The following is a 20,868-nucleotide window of genomic DNA, read 5'->3' as shown; positions in this document are numbered from 1 at the left end:
ATTTCAGACTCTTTTATTGACCATGATGGCTACTCCATTTCTTCTGAGGGATTCCTGCCCGCAGGAGAAGATATAATGGTCATCTGAGTTAAATTCACCCATTCCAGTCCATTTCAGTTCACTGATTCCTAGAATGTTGACATTCATTCTTGCCATCTCTTGTTTGACCACTTCCAATTTGCCTTGATTCATGAACCTGACATTCCAGGTTCCTATGCAATATTGCTCTTGACAGTATTGGACCTTGCTTCTATCACCAGTCACATCCACAGCTGGGTATTCTTTTTGCTTTGGCTCCATCCCTTCATTCTTTCTGGAGTGATTTTCCACTGATCTCCAGTAGCATATTGAGCACCTACTGACCTGGGGAGTTTCTCTTTCAGTATCCTATTATTTTGCCTTTTCATACTGTTCATGGGGTTCTCAAGGCAAGAATACTGAAGTGGTTTGCCATTCCCTTCTCCAGTGGACCACATTCTGTCAGATCTCTCCACCATGACTCACCCATCTTGGGTTGCCCCACGGGCATGGCTTAGTTTCATTGAGTTAGACAAGGCTGTGGTCCTAGTGTGATTAGATTGACTAGTTTTCTGTGAGTATGGTTTCGCTGTGTTTGCCCTCTGTGTATGTATGTGTGTGTATGTGTGCATATTTGTACATGCATGTGCAATCATGGGCAGACATGTGGACACATCCATGTACTGGAGTTAGACTTGGTCAGACAGCCCTCCATGAATGTGGAAGAGGGAGAGGAGCCAAGTAACATGGAAATGCTTGTCACTCGTGAGGTCATAAGGTATCTGAGTTAGTAAATTAGATGGGATTTCTTGGGACAATAATCATACCTTTTACCTTTTACTGGGAATTTACTAGATTACTCGACGCCATATATAACTGACTTAAAATCCTCTTTAGCCCTATGAAATTGGCATTAGATTTCCTGTTTTACAGATGAGGGAAATGAATCTCAGAAAGGTTGAAGGTAGGAATCGAATATAAATTTCAGTGGCTCTAAAGTCTCACTCTTTCTACAAAACCCCACTTCTGAGACAATCGTTATACTCTTCTTTAAAATGGAAGTAGAGTTGACTTACAATATTATATTAAATTTGGGTGTACAGCATAGTGAATCAAAAATTTTATAAATTATACTCCATTTAAGTTATTATAAAACACAGGCTATATCCCCCATGATGTCCAATATATCCTTGTAGCTTATTTTTATACATCAGAGTTTATACCTCTTAATCCCCTACTCCAATATTAGAGAATCCCCCTTCTTTCTCTCACTGGTAACCACTAGTTTGTTTTCTTTGAGTTTGTTTTTGTTTGTTATGGTCATTCATTTTTTTAAAAAAAAATTGTTTTTATATTCCACATATATGTAATAACATACAGTGTTTTCTCTTTTTTTCTGAATTATTTTTCTAAGTATAATATCCTTTAGGTCCATACATATTGTCACAAATGGAAATATTTTTATGACAGAATAGTACTCCACAGGAGTGAGGAAACAGACTCTTGGCGGGCACAAACAAAACCTTGTGTACACAAGAACCCAGGAGAAAGGAACAGTGACCCCACAAGAGAATGAGTGAGTCAGACATGTGTGAGTATCCAGGAGTCTCCTGAGAAGGTGTAGGTTGACAATGGCCTGCTGCGGGGTCTGGAGCACTGAATACAACGGTCCTGGGAGCTGCGGGGTGTTCTGACATAAGTCCTTTTGAAGGAGGTCACCATTACCCCTACCATATCTCGGCCTCAGGCCAAACAATAGGGAGGGAACACAGCCCCACCCATCAACAGAAAATTGGGTAAAATGTTTACTGAGCATGGCCCCACCCATCAGAACAAGACCCAGATTCCCCCACAGCCTGTGGGACCTCCCATCAGGAGGCTTCCACAAGGCTCTTATCCTTATCCATCAGAGGGCAGACAGAATAAAAACCACAATCACAGAAAACTAACCAAACTGATCACATGGACCACAACCTTGCCTAACTCAATGAAACTATGAGCCATGTTGTGTAGGACCACCCAAGATGAATGGGTCATGGTGGAGAGTTCAGACAAAATGTGGTCCATTGGAGAAGGGAATGGCAAACCATTTCAGTATCCATGCTTTGAGACCCCCATGAACAGTATGAAAGGCAAAAAGATATGACACTGAAAGATGAGTACACCAGGTCAGTAGGTGCTCAATATGCTACTGGAAAAAAGTGGAAAAATAGCTCAAGAAGGAATGAAGAGGCTGAGCCAAAGCAAAAATAATGCCCAGTGGTGGATGTAACTGGTGATGGATGTAAAGTCCAATGCTGTAAAGAACAATGTTGCATAAGAGCCCGGAATATTAGGCCCATGAATCAAGGTAAATTGGAAGTGGTCAAACAGGAGATGGCAAGAGTGAACATCGACATTTTAGGAATTAGTGAAATAAAATGAATGAGAATGGGTGAATTTGATTCATATGACCATTTACCTACTATGGGATTCCCTAGTGGCTCAGACAGTAAGGCGTCTGACCACAATGCAGGAGACCAAGGTTCGATCCCTGGGTTGGGAAGATCCCCTGGAGAACTGAATGGCAACCCACTCCAATATTCTTGCCTAGAAAATTCCATGGATGTAGGAGCCTGGTGGGCTACAGTCCATGGGGTCGCAGAGTCGGACATGACTGAGCAACTTCACTTCACTTCACTTACCTACTACTATGGGCAAGAATCCCTTAGAAGAAATGGAGTAGCCCCCATAGGCAACAAAAGAGTCCAAAATGCAGTACTTGGGCACAAACTCAAAAATGACAGAATGATCTTTGTTTATTTCCAAGGCAAACTATTTAATATCACAGTAATCCAAGTCTGCACCAACCACTAATGCCGAAAAAGTTGAAGTTGAATGGTCCTATGAAGGCCTACAAAATCTTCTAGAACTAACATCAAAAAAAAAAAAAAAAAAAAAGTCCTTTTCATCATAGGGAACTGGAATGCAAAAGTAGAAAGTGAAGAGATAGCTGGAGTAACAGGCAAGTTTGGCCTTGGAGTACAAAATGAAGCAGGGCAAAGGCTAATAGAGTTTTGCCAAGAGAACACATTGGTCATAGCAAACACTCTCTTCCAACAACACAGGACAGGATTCTACACATGGACATAACCAGATGGTCAATACTGAAATCAGATTGATCATATTCTTTGCAGCCTAAGATGGAGAAGCTCTATATAGTTAGCAAAAACAAGACCAGGAGCAGATTGTAGTACAGACCATGAACTGCTTATTGCAAAAATGAGACTTAAATTGAAGAAAGTAAGGAAAATCACTATGCCATTCATGTATGACCTAAATCAAATCCATTATGATTATACAGTGGAAGTGACAAATAGATTCAAGGCATTAGATGTGATAGACCGAGAGCCTGAAGATCTGTGGAGGGAGGTTCAAGACATTATACAGAAGGTGGTGATCAAAACCATCCCCAAGAAAAAGAAATGCAAAAGGGCAAAATGGTTGTCTTAAAAGGCCTTACAAATAGCTGAGAAAAGAAGAGAAGCAAAGGCAAAGGAGAAAAATGAAGATATCCATCTGAATGCAGAGTTACAAAGAAGAGCAAGGAGAGATAAGAAAGTCTTCCTACATGATCAATGAAAAGAAATAGAGGAAAACAATAGAATCAAAAAGACTAGAGCTCTCTTCAAAAAAATTAGAGATACCAAGGGAAAATTTCTTGCAAAGATGGGCACAATGAAGGACAGAAAAGGTATGGCCCTATTGGAAGCAGCAGATATTAAGAGGTGGCAAGAATACACAGAAGAACTGTACAAAAAAGATCTTCATGACCCAGATGACCATAACGGTGTGATCACTCACCTAAAGACAGACACCATGGAATGCAAAGTCAAGTGGGCCTTAGGAAGCGTCACTATGAACAAATCTAGTGGAGGTGATGGAATACCAGTTGAACTATTTCAAATCCTGGAAGATGATGCTATAAAAGTGCTGTACTGAATATGCCAGCAAATTTGAAAAACTCAGCAGTGGCCACAGGACTAGAAAAGCTCAGTTTCATCCTTATCCCAAAGAAGGGCAATTTAAAGAATGTTCAAAATACCACACTATTGCACTCATTTCACATGCTTGCAAGGTCATGATCAAAATCCTACAAGCTAGTCTTCAACAGTACATGAACTAAGAACTACCAGATGTTCAAGCTAGATTTAGAAAAGGCAGAGGAACTAGACATTAAATTGCCAAAATCCTTTGAATCATACAAAAAGCAAGAGAATTTCAGAAAAAGTCTATTTCTGCATCATTGACTATGCTTTAGCTTTTAACTGTGTGGATCATAACAAATTGGAAAATTCTTCAAGAGATAGGAATACCAGACCACCCTACCTGACTCCTGAGAAATCTGTATGCAGATAAAGAAGCAACAGTTAGAACTGGACATGGAACAACAGACTGCTTCTAAATTGGGAAAGCAGTATGTCAAGACTGTATATTGTCACCCTGCTTATTTAACTTATATGCAGAGTACATCATGTGAAATGCCAAGATGGATGAAGCACAAGCTGAAGTCAAGATTGCCCAGAGAAATATCAATAACCTCAGATATGCAGATGACACCACCTTAATGACAGAAAGTGAAGAGGAACTAACCTCTTGATGAAGGTGAAAGAGGAGAGTGAAAAAGCTGGCTTAAAATTCAACGTTCAAAACACTAAGATCAGGGCATCTAGTCCCATCACTTCATGGCAAATAGATGGGGAAACAGTGATAGACTATTTTCTTGGGCTCCAAAATCACTACAGGTGGTGACTGCAGTCATAAAATTAAAAGACGTTTGCTCCTTGGAAAGAAAGCTATGACAAACTATATTAAAAAACAGAGACATTACTTTGTCAACAAACATCCATGTAGTCAAAGCTATGTTTTTTCCAGTAGTCATGTATGGATGAGAGAGTTTGGCCATAAAGAAGGCTGAGTCCCAAAGGACTGATTCTTTTCAACTGTGGTGTTGGAGAAGACTCTTGAGAGTACCTTGGATAGCAGGGAGAGCAAACCAGTCAATCTTTAAAGAAATCAGTCCTGAATATTCATTGGAAGGACTGATGCTGAAACTGAAGCTCCAATACTTTGACTACCTGATGCAGACAGCTGACTTATTGGAAAATACCCTGATGCTGGGAAAGATTGAAGGCAGGAGGTGAAGGGGATGACAGAGGATGAGATGGTTGAATGGCATCACTGACTTGATGGACATGAGTTTGAGTATGCTCCAGGAGATGGTGAAGGACGGGGAAGCCTGGCCTCCTGTGGTCCATGGGTCTCAAAGAGTCAGACACAACCAAGTGACTTAACAAGTCCCTTAACTACACATTTCAGGTACAAATTATTTAATTCCTTTCTTTAACCTTTCTACTAGCTTTGTACCTGGGTGGTTTACTACTTTGCTAATGATTTTTTTCCCTTTGTAATTTTCGTGTTTCTAGTTGTGGTCTTTCCTATGTCACTTAGAGAAATCCCTTTAACATTTCTTTAAACTTCTTTTGGTGATGCTAAGCTCCTTTAACTTGCTTCTCTGCAAAAATTTTCATCCTTCCATTAAATCTGAATGGAAGTTTTGTCAGGTAGAATATTGTTGGCTGTAGGCTTTCTCCCTTCGTCACTTTAAATACCTTGTACCACTCCCTTCTGGCCTGTATAGTTTCTGCTGAAAAGTCAGCCAATAGCCTAATGGGAGTTCCTTTGTATGTAACCTGTTGCTTTTAATATTCTCTTTTATCTTTAATTTTTGTTATTTTAATTACAATGTGCCTTGGTGTGATCCTCTTTGGGACTCTGCTTCCTGATCTTGAATATCTCTTTCCTTTCCCATGTTAGGGGAGTTTTCAGCTATTATGTATTCAAGTATGTTATCTGCCACTTTCTTTCTCTCTTCTTTAGGAACCCCTATAACGTGAATGTTAATATGCTTTATATTATCCCACAGGTCTCTTAAACTGTCCTCATTTCTTTTCTTTTCAGCTTCAGTGACTTCCACTATTCTGTCTTCCAGCTCAGTGATCCATTCCTTGGTGTTCTATAATCTATTCATTCCTTCTATTGATTTTTCATTTCAGTTATTGTATTCTTAATCTGTTTGGTGGTTACTTTTTATTTTCTACTTCTTTGTTAAAAACTTCTAACTTCTCACTCTGTTCATAACCTAATGTTCCAAATGTCCATCAACAGAAATAAACACACATATAGCCAATGCACTCAGCTATAAAAAGGTATGAAACTGATTCATTTATAGAGACATGAATAGACCTAGAGAGTGTCATACAGAGTGAAGTAAGTCCCCAAAAGAGAAAAACAAATATCATATATTAACATATATATGTGGAATCTAGAAAAATGCTATAAATGATTTTATTTGCAAAGTAGAAACAGAGACACAGACATAGAGAATAAATATATGGGTATCAAAGGGGGAAGGGAGAATAGGAGGAATTGGGAGATTCGGATTTATGCATATACACTATCGCTACTATGTATAAAATAGATAACTAATGAAAACGCACTGTGTAGCCAGGGAACCCTACGTAATGCATTGTGGTACCTCAGTGGGAAGAAAGTCCAAAAGGTTATATAGTAGAAACTAATACAACATTGTAAAGCAACTATATTCCAATAAAAATTAATTTAAAATTAAAGCAAAACCTTTTTGATCTATCTCCTAGAGTAATGGAAATATAAACAAAAATAAATAGGACATAACTAAATCCAAAATATTTTACACAAGAAAGGAAACCATTAGCACAATGAAATGACAACCCACAGAATGGGGGAAAATATTTACAAATGATGTGACTGATGAGGGGTAATGTTCCAGAATTTACAAAGAGCTCAGTTATCATTGGGTAAGTAAAAAGATGCAAAGCACTTAGCACAGAGCCTATGCGTATAGACTATACATATAGTTCAGTTCAGTTCAGTTCAGTCGCTCAGTCGTGTTCAACTCTTTGCAGCCCCATGAACTGCAGCACGCCAGGCCTCCCTGTCCATCACCAACTCCCGGAATTTACTCAAACTCATGTCCATCCAGTCAGTGATCTCATCCAGCCATTTCATCTTCTGTCATCCCCTTCTCCTCCTGCCCCTAATACCTCCCAGCATCAGGGTCTTTTCCAATGAGTCAAGTCTTCGCATGAGGTGCCCAAAATATTGGAGTTTCAGCTTTAGCATCAGTCCTTCCAATGAACACCCAGGACTGATCTCCTTTAGAATGGACTGGTTGGATCTCCTTGCAGTCCAAGGGACTCTCAAGAGTCTTCTCCAACACCACACTTCAAAAGCATCAATTCTTCGGCGCTCAGCCCTCTTCACAATCAACTCTCATATCCATACATGACCACTAGAAAAACAATAGCCTTGACTAGACAGATCTTTGTTGGCAAAGTAATGACTCTGTTTTTTAATATGCTATCTAGGTTGATCATAACTTTCCTTCCAAGGAGTATGCATCTTTTAATTTCATGGCTGCAATCACCATCTGCAGTGATTTTGGAGCCCAAAAAAATAAAGTCTGACACTGTTTCCACTGTTTCCTCATCTATTTCCCATGAAGTGATGGGACCGGATGCCATGATCTTAGTTTTCTGAATGTTGAGCTTTAAGCCAACTTTTTTCACTCTCCTCTTTCACTTTCATTAAGAGGCTTTTTAATTCCTCTTCACTCTCTGCCATAAGGGTGGTGTCATCTGCATATCTGAGGATATTGATATTTCTCCCGGCAATCTTGATTCCAGCTTGTGCTTCTTCCAGCCCAGCGTTTCTCATGATGTACTCTGCATATAAGGTAAATAAGCAGGGTGACAATATACAGCCTTGACATACTCCTTTTCCTATTTGGAACCAGTCTGTTGTTCCATGTCCAGTTCTAACTGTTGATTCCTGACCTGCATACAGGTTTCTCCAGAGGCAGTCAGGTGGTCTGATATTCCCATCTCTTTCATGATTTTCCACAGTTTATTGTGATCCACACAGTCAAAGGCCTTGGCATAGTCAATAAAGCAGAAATAGATGTTTTTCTGGAACTCTCTTGTTCAATGATCCAGCGAATTTTGGCAATTTGATCTCTGGTTCCCCTGCCTTTTCTAAAACCAGCTTGAACATCTGGAAGTTCACAGTTCACGTATTGCTGAATCCTGGCTTGGAGAATTTTAAGCATTACTTTACTAGCACGTGAGATGAGTGCAATTGTGCGGTAGTTTGAGCATTCTTTGGCAATTCCTTTCTTTGGGATTGGAATGAAAACTAACCTTTTCCAGTCCTGTGGCCATGGCTGAGTTTTCCAAATTTGCTGGCATATTAATGGCAGAACTTTCACAGCATCATCTTTCAGGATTTGAAATAGCTCAACTGGAATTCTATCACCCCCACTAGCTTTGTTCGTACAAAAAAAACAGCTTCATGACCCAGATAATCACAATGGTGTGATCACTCACCTAGAGCCAGACATCCTGGAATGTGAAGTCAAGTGGGCTTTAGAAAGCATCACTATGAACAAAGCTAGTAGAGGTGATGGAATATATATAGCAGGTATTTCAAAATGTTAAGGAAGCAGTGGTGTAACCCATTGGTATGATAGAGGTGAAGCAATTCATGCAACCAATTCCAAAATAGTGATCATGCATGAAGCACTTAAAAGAAAAAAGAAGGGCCACAGGAGTTGGCTTTTCTGCTTTGTGTTTCTGACCAATTGATTGATTAAGACAGACTTACGGTCACTGCCATTTGCAACATCTGCAGCAGCACACTATAGGGGTGTTACAAATAGTAGCAGAAATCTGTCATAGTTTCACATTTGGCCGAGTATTTCCATTTACTATTCTGTTTTGCTAATCCTTTCTCTACCCAGGGACTTCCCTGGTGGCTCAGATGGTAAAGCGTCTGTCTAAAATGTGAGAGACCTGGGTTTGATCCCTGGGATGGGAAGATTCCCTGGAGAAGGAAATGGCAACCCACTTCAGTACTCTTGCCTTGAAAATCCCATGGACGGAGGAGCTTGGTGCAGGCTACTATCCATGGGGTCTCAAAGAGTCGGGCATGACTGAGCGACTTCACTTTCACTTTCTTTCTCTACCCAGAGAAACCCTGATTATGCTTCAACGCTGGACTCATGTGTCATTCACTCCCTCTCTCAGACTTTTGGTGACCTTATCACTACCCTAGGCAGAGTTAATCATCCCCTTCTCGGTTTTCATCTAGTAATATGGTCACAACTTCCCTGGTGGCTCAGACGGTAAAGAATCCACCTTCAATGCAGGAGATTTGGGTTCAACCCGCATTGGGAAGATCCTCTGGAGGAGCGCATGTCTAACCATTCCATTACTCTTGCCTGGAGAATCCCACGGACAGAGGAGCCTGGTGGGCTGCAGTCCATGGGGCTGCAAAGAGTCGGACATGACTGAACGACTAAGCACAGCACACACAGCACAATATGGTCATATGCCTAGCATAGTATTGAACACCTCAACAGATTTCATGCATTATCCCCCACGAGAAGAATAGCTTCTAAGATAGTAGGCTAGACCCCAGTACAGCATCTAGAAATGGTAGATGTTCAAGAACAATTTGTTGAATGTAAGTTAAGAAACACAGAAAGGAACCCAGAAGCAGCACACAAGAATTTAAGTTCAATTAAATTGGGTTATCACAAATGACATTAACTAGGACTGAAAATTTATTCTCATTTATTAAAAAAAAGTCAGATCTTAAATGACTTGCACAAAGAAACATATTCAGGAAATTATAAACCCAAGTCTAACAAGGAAATGTGTCTTCTGATTTCTAGTTTAATGCCTTTTCCATTTCACCACACTGCCTCAAAAAAAAATTTTTTTTAAAGAAAAAAGAGTTCAACAACAAAATTCAGAATCAGATTAATAGTTGACTGATATAGTTCCTTCCTTGATCATTTATTATCAAAGGAGCCAAAATAGTTGCTGTTAAAATTACCACTTCTTTCATAGCATTTGTTTCTTCTGGAATATGTTAGTGAGGATGGGTATTTGTTATACAAAATCTCCCAGCTTTGAGGAGAGAGGCTGTCCTGGATTCAAGCTGGGCATTAGGTGAATGTTGTGACTTCACAAAGGTGTATGGCTAATCATAATAGTCGAAAGAATAGGACCCATTTCTATCCTTCCAAAAAGGTGTTCTCTCTCTAATATACAACAAAGCCATCATAAACTGATAAATGCACAACTATCTAACTAAATGTCAGTCTTTTGTAAGAATTAAAGAAGAAATAGGTCAAAATGTAGATTTAATTTCAAATTCAATGAATTCCATTTTTACTTCTTACCCTATAAGATTGGTAGAAATGTCTATAGCTATAATGATCTTTCAACACTTTGTTTTGAGTTGCAGACCTCAAGGTTTAATCAAGTTTGCAGATACACTTTGGCCTATAGAACTAGTTGAGGGCTAAATTTCCAACTGTTTGTCCATAGTTCTACTACTCTGGAAAATGCTTTCTGAATTTAGCATAAATTTTCCATCATAAAGTTGACATTTTTTAACTTGAATTTTTTGAATCAATCTACAAAAATAGCAAAGAGCATTTCCCATCAAGTTGCTTATAATGACAGTGTCCATTAATCATCTCCATTTCCTTGTGACAATGAAAACCTGAAAAATATGTCACCGTTTGGCTGATGACTGACCAGAAGAAAGGAAATGAAAACCTTTACAGACACCACAATGCATAAGTATTTCATAGTTACTATATCATTTAATCCACATAGTATTGTAGATGAATATAATTATGCTTATTTTACTGATGAGATACTGAAGCTTATAGAACCTGAATGACTTCCATACCTCATACATCCAAAAAGAGTTTGTTTAGGGTCCAACTTTCTACTATATCACAATAGATGTTTGTCTTATAATGTAAGACAAGAAGAGAGATGAAAACAACATTAAGACTCTCACCATAAAGAGTTTATAGTCTCCAGTTATTTTCCAGTTGCAATTTTCCAGTATTTTTCTAGCAGTGAACTTGATGAGGAATGGTAATTCATCAAATTTTTGCCCTATGCCATTCATTCACTCATTCAACAAATATCGAGTGCCTTACTGTGTGCCAGCACTGGAGGGGAAAGACAGTTTTTAAAAAAAGAAAAGTCAGCATATGATAAAAGAGAATTTTCTAATGTGAATATATTCCCAGATGCTGTCAGAGACACTATGCAAAAACTGTATCTTAGCCTATTCCCTCTCAAAAATTCATGCCAGAATATTGATTCTGATGGAGCCCACATTATCATTGTTGACAAATTTGATAGTAAAGCAAAAAATGAACCATGTTTAAAAGGCATCTTAAATGTCTAGCGTATATTTAAATTGAAAAAAAAAAAAAGCCTCAAACTTGACTAGTGATACTAACTTGGCAACTTATTGCCAAATGTCAGCTGAAATCTCATTCACCCATTCATTCTTTCATTCAGCTAACCATCATCCAGTCATTTAACTGCTAATAACAATAATAATTTCTAACCCTTTCTGAAGTTTTCTGTGCACCAGACAGTGTTCTATATGCTTAAATAGATTACCTCATGGAATTCTTTGAGATAAGTATTTCATTATCTCCATTTTAGAGATAACATACAGGCTAAGTAACTTACGCAAGATCACACACTGGCAAAAATGGCAGAAGTTTGGTTCCAAGATGCTTTAAACCAGGGGTCCCTGACCACCGGGATCTAATGCCTGATAATCTGAGGTACAGTTGATGTAATAATAATAATATAGAATGCATAATATATGTAATGCTGCTGCTGCTGCTATGTCACTTCAGTCGTGTCTGACTCTGTGCGACCCCAGAGATGGCAGCCCACCAGTCTCCCCCGTCCCTGGGATTCTCCAGGCAAGAACACTGGAGTGGGTTGCCATTTCCTTCTTCAATGCATGAAAGTGAAAAGTGACAGTGAAGTAGCTCAGTTGTGTCCGACTCTTAGTGACCCCATGGACTGTAGCCCACCAGGCTCCTCCATCCACTGGATTTTCCAGGCAGGAGTACTGGAGTGGGGTGTCATCGCCTTCTCTGATATGTAATGCACTTGAATCATTCTGAACCCCAGGAATGCATGTGTATACAGGAAAGACAGTTTGAGGACATAGTGAGAAAAATGGTTATCTACAAGTCAAGGAGAGAAGCCTGGTAGATGCCAACCATGGTGGCACCTTTAAGCCTCCAGAACTGTGAGAAAATAAATGTTTGTTGTTTAAACCATCCAGTCTTTGGTATTTTGTTACGGCAGCCTGAGTAACAAACTGACGAAAGTATACCCTTATATTCAAACCATATACTCTGTCTCCCTAGGTTTAAGAAAAACTTTCATGCATAGTAACCTCACTACCTGGATATGCAACTGAGTCTTGAACTCATAAATTACTCAGATACTACTGGAAATATCTGAACTAGAACAATTTCAAGCCTAGTGTCCTTTAAACATAACCCAACTATCTCAGCACTGCAGATATTTGTAGACTAAACTGCATAAATATGAAAAACAAAATGGGAATAGATACTCAATTTACCAGTAAACTGAATCTAGATAGATAGGTGGATAAAACGTAAGTGCTATCATAGAAACCCAATTAAAAACCTAGAGTTTACTAATCCCAAGAACAGGCAATATTATTGTCAGAGGTCTTACAGGTTCCACTTTTTATTTTCAAAAGCAGGTGGAAAGGGTATTTTCTAATCATTAGCAAGATCTAGTATTGTATTCTTGCTCCTCCTGCTTTCATAAGTTTTTTTTTTGGCGGGGGAGCGGGCAGTGGGTACCAAGGCTTGAGGATTCTCTGAAACAGGCAGCTCCACTGCAGTAGGGATTTGTGGTCCTCACTGGAGCCCATAGCTGAGGGTGGTATCAATGTCCCTTTGATAAGTTCAAAGATCAACATTTTTACTGGTAGTGTTGGCCTTTTCCTCTGTGATAATGTATGTGTGCCAAGTATTGTGCATCTCATCACAGATGCCAAGGCAGTCACTTACTAGGTCACTCATGTGGCTCCATCTTTAATGCTTCTAACTGTGAACATGAAGTCTGCCTCCTGTACATAAATCCATGATGAAATAGACCATATGCTGTTATATATCAACATAAATTTCCCAAGCAAATGTTCATATCTTTGCAGACACCAGGCTTCTGTTCCTCCATCCACAGAAGGGAAATAATATTTTTATACAGGCATACGGTAATAAGACCCAGTTACCTTCAAATTCTTACACTTGCAGTTCACTGCCAACTGTTTCCTGCTTCATCACCAACAGGTGCTATAGCGTGAACCATTTTGGTGAGGAGACATGCACCTAAAATGCTGTTTGCTGGTGAGCTCTCAAAAAGCAACTCTTCCTTTAGAAGAAGTAACAGCTTCTCATAAATATCCCAGGCCTTTAATGATATGCTGGAAAGGTTGTGCCAGAAGACCCCTCTACTTGAATTATGCAAAACAGCAAATAGCTTCACACATACTTTATTACTCAGCTCTGCCTCAAGTTAGACCTGACTGAAGTATATGGAGACAAATTTAGCCAAATATGAAGTATAACATCAGAATCCTATCTTTTGTTCCCAGATTGTTCCAAGAGTTCAAGGAAAGGGGGCAGAGATGGTAGAAGCAATGTGATAAAGCTGAAAATTTTTTTAACTTTAGAAGTCATCATGGGTACTAGTTACTTACCAGCCATATGAAACTTGACTAAGTCACTTAATCCCCTTGATCCTTGTTTTTTCAATCTTTAGAGTGGGAATAGTAATAGCACCTCAATTTTTTTTTCCATATGGCCTAAATAATTTATAGTGCATACAGCATATCATCTCAGAAATGAACTCTTCTTTTAGAACAGCTTATTATCATCCTAACCAGATGATATGTGATGAAGGTTTGAGGATTGAGGATTCTCATACATTATATGTGTAAGGTATGTTGGTTTTACATGTATGAAAGTACTTCCATACACATAGAAATGTTCTAGGAGTGTGCCTGGGAATTTTTTTTCTTGGAGCAGAACTGAGTTTAGACTTTTTAAATTATACATATATCCTTCTGAGTATGCATGACTTTTTAATGAACAAAATGTTAGTCTTACTGTAGATAAAGCCATAATTGAGAAAATGGTTTAAACCTAAGAGAAAAATGGAAATGGGGCGAAGGGACAAGACCACTTCTCAAAGTTTATGAGAGGGAAGGGGGCTTCTTATTTTAGGGGCAGAAGCAGGAAAAAAGAGAAAGAAGAATATTGCTTCATGTAACTGCTGCATTTTTGTTTCCTCAGCTCATTGATCTTAATACTCATGCCCAAGTCAGTGCCCAGTAGATGGGCTCCCTTCCATTCAGCAAGATAATAATGCTCTTACAGTAGTTCCCTCATCAGTGGCAAACTCTGCTCCTGGGATGGCGGGCAATTCCGATTTATCCCCAGAAGCAAGGCTGACGATTGTGGTTGTTCTCATCTATGTGAACTGGGCTCCCACCCACAATCTCTGCACCCCACACAACAGCATTCCAACCAGAAGGCTCATGGATATGGATCAGTATAATTCATCAGCTTCATTGACTAAAGGCCACACTGTACCCTGGTTTAGAACTACATTCCCTGTTCTGAGTTCCATTTCAAATTATGTACATGCACATTGTCCAAAGTAATGCCCCAGAGATTATGTAATGAATCCAAGCAACAGCATAAAAATATATAAATTAATGCACGGCCTGTAAAACAAAAAGCTCCCCAATTTGGACAATATGAATAAATTCACAGAGTGAAAAAGAATTCCAAAAACTAAATTGCCATTTTCATTAAATATCAAAAGAATTCAAGTCCAAAAGAATTCCTTTCCTAACTTTTTTTTTTTTTTTTTCTGTTCAGTCTCGGTCCTCTGGGATAGAATCATTTCTTTAGTAGCTGCAATTTCCAAAGCTGGTATTAACAATCTAAGTTTATAACAAGCCTCACCTTTCAGAATCTAAAGCATTAATAAAGATTGTTTAAGCACCAGAAGAACATCTAAGAATTTTTTAAATCCCTCATGCAAATCCTCAGTCATATAACAGTTATCTCAAGCAAAATTACATTGACAGAGCTAGGAACATAGTACATTTCAGAACCACATGACTATCAGTGGCTAGAGGCCAAGGCAGATATTTGGTTTTATCACACGGAGGACAGGAAACTGACGTAGCCCATGAAAAGGAGGAAGGAGGGGACTGAGAGATGGACAAAGACAGACAGGTGTTTTATTTTTATAATAAAACAAAATGAAAACTGGTTTTAAAACTTGAATCTGAACTTAGCAATAAATGATGGCCGAGTTGATATTCAGATGGTTAATAAGTTGTGGAACTGGAAATTTAAGCAAACCTGAATTTCAGACAACTTAGATTTCCTGGCTGACTGCTTTTCTTGAAGTCCAGAGTGCCTAGAAAAGTGTTATCACATATTAGATATGTTTTCATATTACCTGCAAAAAGCTTTTATAAGAATATAGCTATATGTTAACTGCTTCTTTATACCATAAAGATCGAATTCAAAATCCCAACATGCTTATTAACCAAGCTGAAGGACAGTAAAATCCTTCAAGCTGAGAATCCTGAACATCCACTGACTTTCCAGGCTCACATGCCCATCACTATCCCTACTCTTCAAATGTACTGTGATCGCCATCAGGCCTCCAGCTGGCTCTGAATTATCATGTGTGAGCCATTTTGATAAAAGCCTTTATATGTTACTGTATTTACTCATGATCCTCTAGGACAAGTCTGAATATCCTCTTTTACCTATGAGGAAATAGGTTCAGAAAATAATCTGACTGCCCAAGACCACACGGCTGATAAGAAAAAGAGTGAGAATTTAAACCCAGAGTTAGAATGAATCGAAAGCCCACTCTTTTAACCACTTTGGTACCCTGTAGTGGGCTATAATAGTTGAGATTTGATGATAATACTTCTGCTTTTTCTAAATATAACTATGCCTCTCAGGTCATAATCTATACAGGTTAATTGTATTTAATTATAGCTATAGGCAATGGCACCCCACTCCAGTACTCTTGCCTGGAAAATCCCATGGATGGAGGAGCCTGGTGGGCTGCAGTCCATGGGGTCGCTAGGAGTGGGACACGACTGAACGACTTCACTTTCACTTTTCACTTTCATGCATTGGAGAAGGAAATGGCAACCCACTCCAGTGTTCTTGCCTGGAGAATCCCAGGGACAGGGGAGCCTGGTGTGCTGCCATCTCTGGGGTCACACAGAATCAGACACGACTGAAGTGACTTAGCATAGCATAGCATAGTGCATCCCATATAGAATGGAAAGAGGTGTTTCATTTTTTTGGCAATATAATAGAATAGATAAACTGAAAATACCGTGACTAGGAATACCTTGATACTGCCTTGGCTAAGGGAACGAAGGATGCTTTAATTTATATGCTAAGTCTTGCAATAATATGTAGAAGGAATTGGAGTAGGGTCAAACAAAATAAAAATAGTCATAATACAAAATATTTTTGTTAGTTTTAGAATTATATAGACCTAAAATTTTCCAAACTTTTCAGATAATCTGGTAGTCAGAAAATGTCATGTATAAATGTCTGCTTGGGTATGTGTTTGTGCACATGCAGCCCATCTTTTAAGCAGAGTTTCTTTTTTGGTTGTTAAGTATTGACAAGTCAGTGTTTTCATCCTGTTAATTTGAAAAATGCCTCTTGAGCACTTTCCCAATTTGCATATCATTCCCCAGCTTCTCTTCTGCACTTTCAAAATCTGACACATGTGGATTATATAGGATGCTGGGTTAAGGTCAATAGATGTTACTACAGAAAATATTTAAAAGAAAATTGCACTGTATCTAACTGCTTATTAGCAAAATACACAGTGTTCCACTTTAGATCTTTCAGTGAAGGAGTCATGTGGGTCAGTCTACACATTGGCTGGTAAGTGTATTATTCCTGCCAAATCATCTAGTTGAGATGGGAACATTAATTTATTTGATCAGACATGTGTCTATGTGGCTTTAACAAAACAACCATATGCTGCACCAATAAGCAGCATAACAAAGAAAGCACAATTAATGCCAGAACCCACCCTAGAACTTTTGAAAGGGACCATGGAGAATGTTCTTCAACCTTATTTTTCATCGGCATTTCATTTGTTCTAGTGATCTTCTACACCAGTCTAGTCCAACACATGTTGTCCCGATTAAGTGTGAATTCTGTGATGTTTTATGTTAGCTTTGGGTTTCCTTCCTCTCTTTAATGAATTTTAACTAGGGGTTTTAGAGCAATATCCATAGTTCCTTGTATGTAGATTCCCTTCCTCTACCCAAGACTTTGCGGTGGGAGGGTCTCTTTTTGCAGGATTGAGGGAGCCAGGTATAACTGAAATCCCTTGGTCAAATACCATCTTTAACAGATCTTAATGAGATCACTATGGTCCTAAAGCTAACCCTCAGCTTTTAAGTCTGATTTGTAAAATAAAATATATTCCATTGTAAATACATATATAAAACATTCAGAAATATGCAAAAGTAGGAAGACGGAAAACCCTTTTGGACTATCCTCAAATGATTATTGGTAAACATTTTTGTGCATTCATTACTGTAATGATTTTATGTATACTTTTTCAATATAATATATTCATTGATATATATGCTATTTTTGTGTTAACATGATAATAGAAATATATTTCCACACAATTATGAACTTTATGAATAAAAATTTTAATAGCTAAAATACTGGAGAATATTATAACCTAAATATTTTCAGAAAGTTGGATTCTTTCCAATATTTTGCTATGATAATAAACACAAATATTACTATTATAGTACTTAGAGATACCTGCTGTTAAGAGTTGTTTGTGTGTCTTTGCAGAAATGTCTATCAATTTAGCAGGGTAAAGGTATGTGTGTATATTTAATACAAATGGGCTCATGATAACCATATTCTGCACACTGTTATGAAAAAGTATTAATGAGCATATTACTTTCATAGACAGTATATTTTATGGTAGTAGCCAGATTCTAGAGCCAGGTTGACTGAACTGAATTCTGGCTTAAATACATAATAACTTTTGCAAAATTAGCACATTATTTAGTGTATCTATACCTCATTTTTCTTATCCATTCAGAGAATAATAGTACACACTTCATAAAATTGTTATAAAGATTGAATGACATATAGTAAGAATAATAAATGTATCTTGTTTTTTTTTAAATCTCAATTTAACAGTAATGTAATATTCCATAATACAGTTGTACCATGATTTATTTTACTCATGGACATTTACATTATTATCATCTATTCATACAGAACTGTTTCATATGTAAAATCTATCTTTTACATATGTCACACATATATGAACATATCTGTTATATCTATAGTTAAAACTTCTAAAAATAAAATTGAATCAAAAGGTATGCACACATTTTAAAATTTAACAAGGATTGCAAAGTTACTCTCAACTATGGTCATGCTGATTTTACTTCTACATTGCTGACTGTCTCCCTACTCTTTAGCTGACACTGGTTTTCTTGGACTTTTCATTTTTTGTTATTTTAGTAGGTAAAGAGAGTTATTGTGCTTTATTTAGCATGTCCCTCATCCTTAGATATAACAAACATGTTCAAAATTTTTTCTGCTCATATATTTTAAAGGCCATTTAGCTTTTGTTTTTAACTCTAGGAACTTTAGAATTATGTCATTTAATCGTTAAAATAAAACCAACTGTTTTGTTTTTGTTTATAACTGGATATTATAGAGTAATAAGTGCTTTGTCTCACATGTTTGAAAAAATTCCTCAGTTAACAATTGTTTTTTAATTTATGATACCTATTTATATACACAATTTCTTTTTTACTTACATAGAGTCAGAGTCATCCTTCCTCTTTAAAAATTGGAATGGCATAATTAATTTTCCCTACTCTAAAATGACTTCCCTGATGGTTCAGTGGTAAAGAATCTGCCTGCAACAGGAGACAAAGGAGACACTGGTTCAGTCCTTCAGTCAGGAAGAGCCCCTGAAAGAGGAAATGCAACCCACTCCAGTATTCTAATATTCTTGCCTGAAAAATCCCATGGACAGAGGAACCTGGCTGGCTAAAGGGTCACGAACGGTGAAAAAGGTCACAAAGAGTCATGGTTAAGACATTTTGAAAACGTTACTCTTTCTGAATTTACCAGAACTTTCAATGTGAAATCAAATCAAATGTTTGATTTTTCTAAGTATTGGGTTGGCCAAAATGTTCATTTGGGTTTTTCCATAACATCATGCAGAGAATTTCAAATGAACCTTTTGACCAACCCAATATAAATATATAAATATATAAATCAGTTCAGTTCAGTCACTCAGTCGTGTCTGACTCTTTGCGACCCCATGAATCACAGCACACCAGGCCTTCCTGTCCATCACCAACTCCCGGAGTTCACTCAGTCTCAAGTCCATCGAGTCAGTGATGCCATCCAGCCATCTCATCCTCTGTTGTCCCCTTCTCCTCCTGCCCCTAATCCCTCCCAGCATCAAAGTCTTTTCCAATGAGTCAACTCTTCGCATGAGGTGGCCAAAGTACTGGAGTTTCAGCTTTAGCATCAGTCCTTCCAAAGAAATCAGTCCTTCCAAAGAAATCCCAGGGCTGATCTCCTTCAGAATGGACTGGTTGGATCTCCTTGCAGTCCAAGGGACTCTCAAGAGTCTTCTCCAACACCACAGTTCAAAAGCATCAATTCTTCGGTGCTCAGCTTTCTTCACAGTCCAACTCTCACATCCATACATGACCACTGGAAAAACCATAGCCTTGACTAGACAGACCTTTGTTGGCAAAGTAATGTCTCTGCTTTTCAATATGCTATCTAGGTTGGTTATAACTTCTCTTCCAAGGAGTGTCTTTTAATTTCATGGCTGCAGTCACCATCTGTAGTGATTTTGGAGCCCCCAAAAATAAAGTCTGACACTGTATATTTATATTTTATTTTATTTATATTTTATTATATTCATATAAATATTACATTAATATGGATCAAGCCTCATGGTTAGTCATCTACAAAAGACACATTTATTCCTTAAAGTATGACTGTTAAGCCTCAGAAATACTGCTCAAGTATATTATTTTTCAATCAAAGAAATATTCAAATTCTAAGATTGCTGTCTCATTTATGTCTCTTTTAATAATATTTCCCACACCCATGAGAGCTACTGGAAGGATGGAGGGACATATTTTTATTCTTTGTCTCTCTTTTCCTTGGCTTCACGCAACCCACATGTCTTAAGTTATGTCTTCTACTTGAGTGAATCAATTTATAGTGCAAATGACTATATTTGAATGTTTTTGTGTTAGCTTTGCGTATAAATGGACCCAATAATTCCTGGCATGTAGAAGTCACCCATTCACTCACTGGCAAAACAGATCATTCCTCCATTCAGGAAGTACTTGTTAAACATCTACCATGTCAATAAAAATGAGCAATAGATTTCAACCAGCATTTCACAGAAAAGGAAACATGATAAACCAATAAGCCAATGAAAGTAGTTCATCTTCATTAGTAATCAGGATAATGCAAATTAAAACCATGCTGAGCCATCACCCTGTACCCCTGAGGTTCAGTTCAGTTCAGCCGCTCAGTCGTGTCCAACTCTTTGCAACCCCCTGAGGTTAGCTAAAGTTAAACATCTAATAATATCAAGTACTGACAGTGATGCAGAGCAGGATTGGCAAATTCCAGCTCATAGTCCAAATCTGGACTGCCACCTGCCTTTGTACAACCCATAAGTCAAGTTGGTTTTTACATATTTTAATGAAAAGTATAAAAAGGCTATTAGACTTTCGTGG

This window comes from Bos mutus, chromosome 3 (assembly GCF_027580195.1).
Source record: "Bos mutus isolate GX-2022 chromosome 3, NWIPB_WYAK_1.1, whole genome shotgun sequence".
Taxonomy (NCBI): Eukaryota; Metazoa; Chordata; class Mammalia; order Artiodactyla; family Bovidae; genus Bos; species Bos mutus.
This window is presented reverse-complemented; position numbering follows the sequence as displayed.